General features: G+C 42.0%; 1 long non-coding RNA gene across 1 annotated transcript; it reads right to left on the bottom strand.

Moving 5' to 3' along the window:
* Nucleotides 1–204: 204 nt before the first annotated feature.
* LOC121714091 lies at nucleotides 205–10,888 on the bottom strand. Its single transcript, XR_006033024.1, has 3 exons — nucleotides 10,879–10,888; nucleotides 8,938–8,943; nucleotides 205–301 (listed from the first exon to the last, which is right to left on the bottom strand). It is a non-coding gene; the product is annotated as an uncharacterized LOC121714091 (long non-coding RNA).
* Nucleotides 10,889–11,920: the final 1,032 nt, after the last annotated feature.

The following is an 11,920-nucleotide window of genomic DNA, read 5'->3' as shown; positions in this document are numbered from 1 at the left end:
CCCCACGTTCAGTCGTGTGTGGGCGTTTTGTTTAAAATGTCAGTTACCAGCTCATACTCAGTTCGTTTTAACGTATCTTAAGTGTTTTTCCACAAATGGACCACAATTTTAGGCATGTACTTAACAGTATACAACACATTAATAGCCTAAACAAACTATGCAAGCCATTTGGAAATCTTGTTTTATTTAAACTACTCAATGCAATCTCAAATCCTTACCAGAAACACCAACAGTCAATATATTCATCCAAATCCTAGTTTCGTTTGTTTTATGGACTAATAGTGGTCGTGGAAGAGATTATCTTACATTATTTGTCTTGTAAGCGGAACCAAAGTTTCACAGGCACCGTTGTGGTAGAACAAAGGACCTACAACCTCGTCCTTTCATTGGAGAGTCGTCTCGCGTTCAACGGATTCATTTGCATAAAGATGGGCTTCGCCCAGCTTTTTGACGCACGACATATTTTCAAATGCAGCGCTGCCTTCCCGGAATGCTTTGCGGGCGCGTTAAAGTCGCTTGACGTCACCCATAGGACTAGAGTGGAATGCGACACGACAAAATGAAGTGTCGTGCAAGTGGATCGGTACCGTTTCACAGCGAGGCAAGGTGGCTTTCCCGAGGTAAAGTGCTGTCGCGCGTGTTTGAGCTCCGAGTCGCCTCTTCTTGGAGGAAGAGCGCATGTTTAAATCTGCAAGCACGTTCACTAATGAACATTTCTTGACGAAGCTGGCCTATCTTAGCGATATATTTGATATATCTTAGCGATACATTTGAGTTAAATGTCCAGTTACAAGGCAAAGACAAGCACCTACCTCACCTAATAAGATTAAGAAATAAGCAAATAAGATTACTGCATTCACCAAAAAAACTTGAGTATGGGACAGGCGCCTCGATCGCGACAGCCTTTGAGCGAAATCGCTGAAACGTCTGATAGGCACTCTTGTGATCCCATGTATTAAACAGTAGGCCTACATCACATCCCTGCAAAGTTTATTTCAAAAATATTTCCCAACCAGCAGTGCTCAGTATGACTGGATTATGGATCCATTTAATGCAGCATGTTGGTATTTCATTGAATATATTGTACAATGCTGTAAAATGGCCTATGCTTCCTAATATGTTGCTGGAAAACAGAAATATGTGTGTTATGTATTTATTTATTATTATATCTGCAGCACCAGCTGATTTTAACTCTGTTGAAGAGGATATATTTAGAACTTCATTATTTCAATAAATTTGACAATTTTAAGCTTGACCTACCACTTTCTTAGAGCGATGAGGGACAGGTGGGGCTCGAGAATGCCCCCTTGATCAAAGTGGGGAATAAAAGAAAAAGTTTGAGAACCACTGATCTAGTTTGTTAACTACCACAGTCACGAGTTGGGTCGCGATAGTCTATCATTTTTAAAAAGTGGGTCCCCAGAAAAAAAGTTTGAGAAACACTGCATTAGATGCACAATCAATCGTGAGTCGATGCAAGTAAAAAGTATCATCTGGTAGGTTATTAACGAAGGTAGCCTAATTTTGCCAAATGTGATGACGGCACACAAACTTGGGCAACGTTTAGTATACACTTGTGGTGATAGCCTACAGTTAATGTGAATCGCGGACTATAACCAAAGTAAAGGAGAAGATTTGCACCAAATAAAGGCTGTGGTTGTGTTTTTACAAAATGCACAAAACGTAATTTCTGTCAACTATGACGATGTCCATGTTCAGTAGCCTATATTTTTCATTTATAGTCAAGCAGTGACATGTGGTTTAATGCATGGGGTAGGCGTGAGACAGACAGAAGATGAGCCTGTCTTTAGTAGCCTATCCCTGAATCCTGTCCCTCTCAAATCCCTTTAAAATGGTGTGAGTAGCAACCAGAATTTAAAAAAAAAATCTCGGAGAGACACCCCCGGACCCCCGTGTTATTGTGATTAGGCTATAGGTCCAAATCTAAATGTTTGGGTTCAGTTTATGAAGTGTTGCTACAGTTGCTACATAATACTGTGTGTTTGTTATTTATGGGGGGAATCAGGGGGGATTTTTTTATTTTTTTTTGGGGGGGGGGGGGGGGGGTCGTCGGTCCAGTGGTGGGCCGGTCCAGGAGAAAATTGCCAGGGCCGAATTTTGTTCCCAGTCCGACCCTGCATGCTTTACTCAGGATCAATGCAGGGGAATAGAGCTTGTGGTTGCAGATGCTTGGGACCGGAGCAATGAGTTAGTTGATATGGGTGCTTGAGTATATTCGCATCGAAGACATGTGGTTTAATATTTAGGACAGATGAGCATTATGACTAGTTTTGTGGAAGACTAGTGCTTGTGAAGCCAGATGTGTGTTCTGGTTCGATAGCTCACCTGCAGCGGCTAGAGTGAGATGAATGCATTGAGCTGCAGACCCAAGGCCAAAATGGATGCGTGAGAGCTACACCTTAGCACCTGCTCTTGGAAAGCCCCCCAAAATAAGATGAGCAGCATCAGTAATGCGAGGGAAGCATGACCTTGCGACGTAGACAAAGGACTTCTCAGGACAATTCATGCCTGTATGTGACAGGAGGAAGAAACATATGTAACTGAAATATGACAAGACAACGAACAGATGAGTGCTGGGGTACCATTGGTGCTTATGCATCTCAGAGTGCAGAGGAGCTCTGAGTGACGTAACGAGAGCTCGCTATACCAGCTGCACCAACTGTGGCAGGATAGTACAGTTTAGAACTGACCGCTGGAGAGACAATGAGTAAAGGTAGCAATGAGGAGAGAATAAGCAATACATATCGCCCAACTGGATGCAGAAATTATATCAGGCATGCGCCAAGCACTGGCCCCTGAGTGATGAGTGGAGGGGTGTGCATACACGTGACATTACATGTGGCCGGCACATTTTAATCAAAGCGACTGACAATGTACCCTGGGAATCCAGAGTTCTCACGGAAGCGTTTGCTCAGGGAGAGACTCGAGCCTGGCAAGGAGTATGATGCACGTAACTTTTGCCCCTTGCATCGCGGGGAACCAATCATATCTGTGTAGCTGATATAGCGGGCCAGAGGTGATCTAAACAGATGACAGACGTAGTGTCATCCCATTGCGTTGAAGTTAACATTGACCGTATAGCGTTATCCGATTGCCCTTAATTGCCCTTGATCCCTTAATCAGTCAGATTGGGTCAGGTCCTCCAGGCTACTGACAATGCGGTAAACAGGTTAAAGCTAAAACAATTCTCCCACAATGCCAGTGCAATTAAAAACAATTTAGAAGGTAGAGCACAATAACGAAAAGTGCATCAGTGAGTTTTACACAGACAAGAGTTAGTTCTAGACAGGTGATAAGTGCTGGGATTAGTAAGGCTAGTTTTAAGCTGTGCCACAAGAGGAGATATCCTCGAAAGCGCTGGCCTTCGGGAGAATTGTGAAGACGGAGGGATGACCCCACTCCAGTATGAACTGGAAACATGATCCACGCGATTGCGTGATTCCGTGAACCGGACCTGCCATCCCTGTAATAAAGTAGATGTTAGTGTGATAAGTGTGATATGTGGAACTGCTTCTCCATTGACGAACTGCATCCCCTCAACGGAAGAGAGGCATGATGCACCTGCAGGGGTTAGCAAATTAAAGATTGGTAGGAGAATGAAAAAGGAACTTGCATGTCCTCCCTGGCGCGATCACTTTGGGTGAGCATATCTGCCAAAAACAAAACAGCCAAGGCAAAATAGGAGAATGGAAATTAGAGTATACATTATTTGCAGAGGATCCTGCTAAAACGGCAATTCGAGTCAACAATAAATGTGACGGATGGCGTGACTAGATGGGCTTAAATCACATGGACACGCAGAGACCCGTTGTGTTTAAAGAGAGTGCATGAAGGGCGCAGCATTGGCCTGAAGGAGACTTGAGTCTGCCAGTGATGTCGGACCGCTCCGTTTGACCTGCGAGAAGGAAGGAGTGGTTAGACAGGTGACATCGTCATCGGTAAAACAGTCAGCCAACGGCTACGTTGGTAGTCGTGATCAACGAACTTCCAGCATAGGCCACCACTTAAACCACAACTAGCAAAATGTAAAATTGCCGACATAATCATGAACAGCCGGTAACCATTAACACCAATATATGGAGTGCTGAAGCGACCCACTGGTGGGCAGTGAGCAAAGTGAGGCCTGCCATAGGAACCCAATACACAATACGGAATCAGAAAAGACATTTCAAACATACAAAAGACGCTAGAAGGATATGTTAAATACACAAATGACACAGGTTCTTAATTAAAAGCTCAACCAACACCATGTGGGCATAAGCCCATCACTGTGGTGTCAGCTCATGAACACAGACATAGTACGGGCATTGAAAAGAAAACACCTATTATTGCCTAGATAATAGCTTGTGTGACATACTGGCAATTGATGACCATGGGCCAGCGTGCCGTCATTTTGGTTCGAGCTTTGGTGTAAGACCCCCCAAAATTGAGAACCCAGATAGCCGAGAACGTCTGGGACGTCACGGCATACCTGGGACATGACAGATCAGCGGTAGTTGAGAGTAGTTTGATCAACGACAACTAGCGATCAACAGCCCGTGCCACGTGAGCAAGCTGAAGTGCAAACTCGCATACAAGACCGACTGAGGAGGACTTGAGCAGTGCATGCAGAGAATCACCCAAAGAAGGCCGTGTAGACTTCCCACCAGAAGGTATGGGACGCAATCCCAGATGATTAAACAAATGCAACGAATTAACTGGCTTCCCGCAGCCATGCACAAGGAGTGATACCTGAACCGAAGTTCCAGCAGCCGAGTAGCCTAGTCTAAAGCCTATGCAGCCCAGCCGCGAGGCAAATTAAGAGGCTACACAAAAAGACAACTGGTTTGACGACGCTGAACCAAGGTAGACAACGAGATAACCACAGTGAGTGTAGAACATCAATTAAACAGGTCTTAATACAGGGCCGGGTTCAACGGCAGCGTGGTGCAGGCTAGCAATTAACAGCACAAATTGCAGGGATTATGAAATCAGCAGGAATTATTGTAAGGAGGCCTAAGTGAAAGTTAAACCGTGTCAGTCAAGTCAGTTTGTTTGCTGCCCGCCGAATAGCGTTGGCAAGCAGGTTGCATGACTGTGGGTAGAGTGTAGCCCAGCCCGAGGAGCTTGGGAAGAGAGAGCACAATAACCTTACCAACCAGACACTGAAGCTTTAGAAATCGTTGACGAAACGACATGGGCCTGCAACAGAGTTGCGCGAGGACGGCGACCCGGCAGTAGGTTACCGTGAAGTGAAGGCTGCAACAGCGTGAACGTGACTGGCTCCGATATGCAGAGATTAGCGATGAAGCGACATGCAGTGGCCCTGACCGAAGGACGCGCATGTCTGAACAGCGCAGCGAACAAGCGTGGTTGGATTGTAACAATTAACGCCACTGAGGGCAGAAGTAGGGGTGTGACTTTCGAAACTGACGTCTCGAATCAGTGTCGAGGCTTCGTGAAGTGAAGTGTTGAAACACTGCTTCGAAACGTGGTTCAAAACAGCCATGTCATGTGCCCACTGCTTCGAAACATCGTTCAAAATCCCCATGTCATGTGACCAAAGTTAAGTGAACCTTCGGTGCATTTAACCGGTGTCGGCAGGCGTGCCAGCGCGTTCAATTAAAAGTGTAGCTTTCTCTTAAGCAATAACCATGATGGTGTAGTGGTTAGTGAGGGTGTTTTTTGCACGGTAGCCCAGGCTGCTCAAATGTGGTTCGATCCCCGTTTGATTTGTAAGGTATTGTTTCAGATCGTATCTGTTTATGTTTTCTTACTTCACCATTAACCACACAGTTTCAACTAAACTCTCAGAATGGTCAAAAATCGAGAGTTTTTATAAGAAGAAAGTGATTTAGAGAACACATAGTGGCAGCAATAAGATTCTCTTGTGGTCATGTGGTCTCCCATCCAGTTATTGACCAAGGGCATGCTGCTTAGATTTTGACAAAGACTGAACACAGGTAACACAGCGAGCCACGAACTTTAAAGGAGAATTCCGGTGTGATATTGACCTAAAGTGTATCGAAACATGATACCGAGTGTGAACGTATGTCTCATAGCCCATCTCGACTTGTCCCCTGCACTCCAAAATCTGGCGCTAGTTAGCCGATGCTACCAACAACTTTTTCAGTAGTGGTGCTTCGGCATCGGGCTAGCCATGCAAATAAATCACTGTTTTACACCCATTTACGAGGCTCAATGTATCTCCACACTTCATTGGTAGACTTCCTAGGGCCCTGACATTTAAAACGAGACATTGAGAACTTTGAAAAAGCACTGGTAGTTTACTTACAAGACGATTTATACAGACAGTATCTTCACGAAGTTTAACGTTTGCAGCCATCTTGAATTTAGTCACGATAAGTCGAGCAAAGAGTAAGAATGAACAGGTATGATAAGGGATCAGATTCCAAAAATAATTCAGTGGAAATGCATGGATTCCAGTTGCTGCTACTGGAAGAAACTGGAATCCATGCATTTCCACTGAATTATTTTTGGAATCTGATCCCTTATCATAGCTGTTCATTCTTACTCGTTGCTCGACTTATCGTGACTAAATTCAAGATGGCTGCAAACGCTAAACTTCGTGAAGATACTGTCTGTATAAATCGTCTTGTAAGTAAACTACCAGTGCTTTTTCAAAGTTCTCAATGTCTCGTTTTAAATGTCAGGGCCCTCGGAAGTCTACCAATGAAGTGTGGAGATACATTGAGCCTCGTAAATGGGTGTAAAACAGTGATTTATTTGCATGGCTAGCCCGATGCCGAAGCACCACTATTGAAAAAGATGTTGGTAGCATCGGCTAACTAGCGCCAGATTTTGGAGTGCAGGGGACAAGCCGAGATGGGCTATGAGACATACGTTCACACTCGGTATCATGTTTCGATACACTTTAGGTCAATATCACACCGGAATTCTCCTTTAAAGACTACATCTCCAATACAAAGCATTTGACAGATTTGTTTCACCCTAAACAGCTCTGAGGTGTCGGAATTGTTTCAAAGCTTCGGAACAATTCGGCACAATTGCTTCGAACGTTTCAGTGTTTCATAAAGCCTCGCTTTGCCCATCCCTAGGCAGAAGGGGCGAAGGTAAAAATGCAGAGAGCCCAGGTCCACACGGAAGCCTGAGCTAGGACGTCAAAGTCGGCGTACTGAGAAGCAAAAGCAGTGTTAGGTGGAACATATTTAAAGAGCCCACTGAATTCCTATAGGCTAGCGCTGATTGAATGAGTGAATGATCAGATTGCAGGGCTTTCCCGAAAAGTAGGCAAAGCTAAGATTGGCTCCATGTAAGCATGGGAAGAGTAAAGGCTAAAGGCTGGGAGGATTTAAGTTAGGGATATAAGTGAAATGCGACTATCTACAGTCATGGACATTTCCAGTGGTGTTCCAAAATAACAATGTTGACTGGCTGAACTATGAATGTGTATGTGTAAGCATGTTTACCACCAGAGAAATCTGATACAGTATTAGGCTGTTATAACAATACAAATCATTCCCATTTAACACCTGGGCTAACACAAGTACCAAAATACAGAGAATATAGCTTTGAACCCTTACAAATACTTTCTGTTTGAAAAAGGAGGAAATCCAAGGCACTCTTCGTATCCAAAAATGTATAAAAAGCCTTTATTTTACATGGCTATGTCACAGTTTATGTTTTTAAATGTGACAAAGCCATTACATGGCTACAATAAAGGCTTTTTATACATTTTTGGATACGAAGAGTGCCTTGGATTTCCTCCTTTTTCAATTGACGTCTGTACGTGTTCTACACCAAAGAGCACCTTCAATTTTTTTCTGCAATTCCTGAGCACTTTGGATTTTTCCTCATCTCATGATACTTTCTGTTTGTTTGAAAGTACATATATCAAACAACATACATTATCCTTAAATGCTTTGTTTTACCATGTAAGGACAATATTGGACAAGTAAGGACAAGAGTGTGTGTGGGAGACTGCTCAACTCAGTAGAGATTCACTTAACTCATTCAGATGAAAACAGTGAAAGTGAAAACAGCTGGTTTGTGGAAAACCTCTCTCTTGCACTACTTTCAAAATCAACTTTAAAATGTCTAAAGGCAAAACATAAATTCACTACAGTGAATAAAAAAAAGTAGTAACACAGTTGTTAATTGCCATGATTATCATTGTGCTTGTGAGAATGGGTTGTTTCTATTGGCCTTGATGTGTGCTGCCACACATATAGAGATATTTATCTCTAGTTGTTCTATATACATGCACTACAGATGTAGATGTTTCTTACCTGGTACAATAGAATGGTGTGCATAGCTCTGTTAGACTAGTCAATCAGTAAATCACAGTAAAGTAGGTTTTCAAAATAACAATGCGATACCAGTTATCACAGGAAGCATCAATGTAAGGGCATGTCTTTAGCATCTACATTGTTCATCATTCACCATGATGACAATTCAGCTTTAATTACAAATACTTAATATACACACACACACATGACAGAGTGACAGACCACTTATGAAGGCATAAGTTTACACATCGAGTATACTTTATCAGCCTTTTCCCTTAATGCTAAGCCTTAAGGATATTGTATTATAAAACAACAGAATGTTTTTAAAGAGCTGTTTAATGTTACTGTTTAAATGTGGAATGTCCATGCACACAGATCAATGAACCATTCAGTGCTGAGACAAAGGAAATTCAATATGTACACTGAAAGTGTGATGGACAGGATCATTTCTGTGCCATTTGACCGCACCTGAAGCAGAGGTTGTCTCCTCTACATCTAAATAATACAATACAGGCCAGCAATGACTTGCCCAAGCTAGTCTCTTAAACAACACATCCTTTTTTACAACAGTGTCTACTTGTGTCTACTGTAACATCAAAGTCAGTAAAACTGTTTATGGGAAACAGTAAAGAGCAGCTTTGATACATGCACATGCTTGTTCCATAACTAAAACCTGTAAAATATTTTTGTTCAATTCTATTGTTTTCATTGTCTTTTTGTCCTTGATTGTTAACACTCTCTAAAAGGCCTTATCTTGGAGGCCATGTTTGGATATTCATATCTTAAAAAGTATTATTCCTAGCCTGACTAAACTTTGTAGAATGGAAGACAAACATGTTCTCAGTAAGATTCAACCATTAAAAGTTTGTACCACAGCCTCATTGGTTTTATAGTATAGTATATAGTGCATAATTCAATATATTTGGCATCCTTTTCATTTTCAAAGTATTAGGAATGTCTGATTCTTGCTATGTTGTGTTTCACCTGAGGGGGCGCTAAAATCTATTGTTTAATGTAAATGTTTATTTTGGTGTTCCCAAAACACCTGTAACTACATGCATTTATTATGTGAATGGGACCTGGTACATTATTGGCACACTAAATATCCATATACTTAGCTATTTCCACATAGATTTTTATGGTCCTACTAGCTATCCCACATACCATTTAAGTTGCATGAAAATGATACAAACACGCCTTGTTTTATCCTTATTATTGTCATGGTCATTTGTTGTGGAGACTTCAAATTGTTGGAAAACATTCTTAAACTGATGTATTTGAAAAGAAAATAGTGACTGATAACAAATAAAAAAAATCAGAGTGTCTATTTACACCCCTGGTACGAACAGTCTTGGCCACACAGCTGAGCTATTCACACCCTGTGACATAACAACAAAAAGACGTTGCTTACTTGAACAAAAAACATGGCGGACATTAATTTTTTCGTCAGCAGAAAGTGAAAAATTCTGAAAGGTTTCGGCACTAATATCTGTTCAGATTAAGTTTTAGATTGGAAAGTTGTGTTTTGTTTACATAATCTTGGTTCAGTGAACACATACAACCGTCAGTTAGTTAACAGAAATTTCGTGAATATGACTACAGGCCTATAAACTATAAGTTTACCTGCAAACACCCTCTAGTTGTGGAAGTAGATAGTACTGTGGTCACAGACATGGTTTAGCATGTGGGAGACTGGGGTTTGATTCCCGCATGATGCATTTTGGCAGAGTGAGTGCGCATGTGTACCAACGTCTCTGGAGAGAAGGCGCGCAATTTGAACAAGAAATCGGTTCTCAAACGTTCTGACCTATTAATTTGGACAACTTGATACAGCCCTATACAGGCTAAAGTTACCTTGTTTTGTTCTAGCATACCAATTGCCTACCTTGTTTTTGCCCATCTGGAATAACTTCTCTAGTTTTGCTGCCTCCATACTTTCTGTTTTCGTTGTTTAAACTTGTGATATCCATGATAAGTATTGAGTTAGTGAATTAGCTCAACATTGTGTGCTGATAACCATATATAGATAGCCGAGTAAAAGAAAACAACAAGTAGCTACATGTAGGTGCCTGTGTGCGTATTCTGTCTCCTGCTCAAACAAAATGTGTGCGCGTTAATTTTGATAACGTGTTCACTAAGTTACGTAATAGAAAATTGTAAATAGCCTGATGGCATGCAGCTAATGGGATACTGTACATAGTTGGGAAGGCATGGTGGGCCAATTTGGTGTGAATACACATTACACACACACACAAGGGAAATTTCCTCTCGTTGTTGAGTAGCCTGATGGTACGCACAGTGCGTACGGACGTACACCTGCAGGCACGTCTGACTGTATATACAACAGGGTATGAATAGCATCCACTTCTAACTATATACATTGATGCAAACAGCATACCTTATTCAGAGTGTCTATTACACAGCTGAGCTATTCACACCCTGTTACATAACAACAAAAACATGTTACTTGTTTTTTTTTATTATTACATTGGGTGATCAATAGGCCAGAATAAATGCACAGGGGTGCAAATAGCATACACTGATATTTGTACCAGACGGGGTATTAATAGAACACATTGCTGTGTGCACCGGGGTACAAATAGCATACATTATTTGTACCAGACGGGGTACTAATAGAACACATTGCTGTGTGCACCGGGGTGTGAATAGAATTCACTTCTAATTGCACCAGGGTATGAATAGCATACTGTACTGTAGCCGTGGCCTACTGGTTAGCACTTTGGACTTGTAACCGGAGGGTTGCCGGTTCGAACCCCGACCAGTAGGAAGCGGCTGAAGTGCCCTTGAGCAAGGCACCTAACCCCTCACTGCTCCCTGAGCGCCGCTGTTGTAGCAGGCAGCTCACTGCGCCTGGATTAGTGTGTGCTTCACCTCACTGTGTGTTCACTGTGTGCTGAGTGTGTTTCACTAATTCACAGATTGGGATAAATGCAGAGACCAAATTTCCTTCACGGGATCAAAAGAGTATATATACTTATACTTATACTTATACTTAGCATACACTGCTAATTGTACCAGGGGTGCAAATAGCCTTACTCCAAAAAAACCTGTTTTTTCATACACTCAATATCGCACTTAATGTACATTTTTCCGAAATCTAGTGCCCTTTTGAAAGTCGAGACATTTAGTTTACATTGTTTACACTTGCTTATTATGGGTTGGTCTTCCAGCCTAGAAAATTTGGGGAGGCTAGGGAAAATATTTGTCAAGATATGAATGCCCAAACATGTGTTTTCCAAGCTGTAAAAATGAAAGAATTTCAAGGTCTGAAAAAGATATGAAGACAGAAGATTTGCATCGAAATATTTCTCAGGCCTTGGTTTTAGGACCCATTGATGATATAGACAAGGTTTGAACAAAATCTAAGACGGTGCAGCAACAACCTTATCTGATTTGACATGAAATTACCCATGTATGAGTCAGGGGCACATGTACAAAGGAAGCGTAATTAGCACCTTTGTCTGTCTGCAAAAAGCACACGCTGTACCTTGGCCTATTTTGTGGAAACAAAAAAGCTACCTGATCTGAACATACAGTATTCATAAGCATTGGCCACAGTTCCAGCAGACTCAAAATCATTTAGATATGCATGCAAGCTCATCATTTGTTTGGGTGTTGTAAAAGCTCAA

Source organism: Alosa sapidissima, chromosome 7, assembly GCF_018492685.1.
Source record: "Alosa sapidissima isolate fAloSap1 chromosome 7, fAloSap1.pri, whole genome shotgun sequence".
Classification (NCBI taxonomy): domain Eukaryota; kingdom Metazoa; phylum Chordata; class Actinopteri; order Clupeiformes; family Clupeidae; genus Alosa; species Alosa sapidissima.
The sequence above is the reverse complement of the archived record's forward strand: the minus strand, read 5'-3'. Positions and strand labels throughout refer to the sequence as shown.